Source organism: Petaurus breviceps, unplaced genomic scaffold, assembly GCF_028583685.1.
Source record: "Petaurus breviceps papuanus isolate PSGF00001 unplaced genomic scaffold, PetGlider_PUasm1.0 398, whole genome shotgun sequence".
NCBI lineage: Eukaryota > Metazoa > Chordata > Mammalia > Diprotodontia > Petauridae > Petaurus > Petaurus breviceps.
The window spans coordinates 451,064-451,352 of record NW_027186314.1 but is presented as its reverse complement, the minus strand read 5'-3'; positions in this window follow the sequence as shown (position 1 = coordinate 451,352).

Here is a 289-nt window from a genome sequence, read left to right as displayed (position 1 = left end):
TCTCTCTCTCTCTCTCTCTCTCTCTCTCTCTCTCTCTCTCTCTCTCTCTTCCCCTTTCTGTCTCTCACTCTCTTCCCCCCTCTTTCTTCCTCTCTCTGTCTCTATCCCCCCTTCCTCTTCTCACTCTCCATCTCTCTCCTCTCCCCCTTTTCCTCCTTTTCCTTCTTCCTGTCTGAGGAAATGGTCCTGAGGTGGAAGCAAGAGTTGGCTTAAGATCTCCACCCCCCTTGTCTAGCCCCTTCCCCTCAGCCCTAGAAACAAGACTGCATGGTTTTTGTCCCACCCCCAT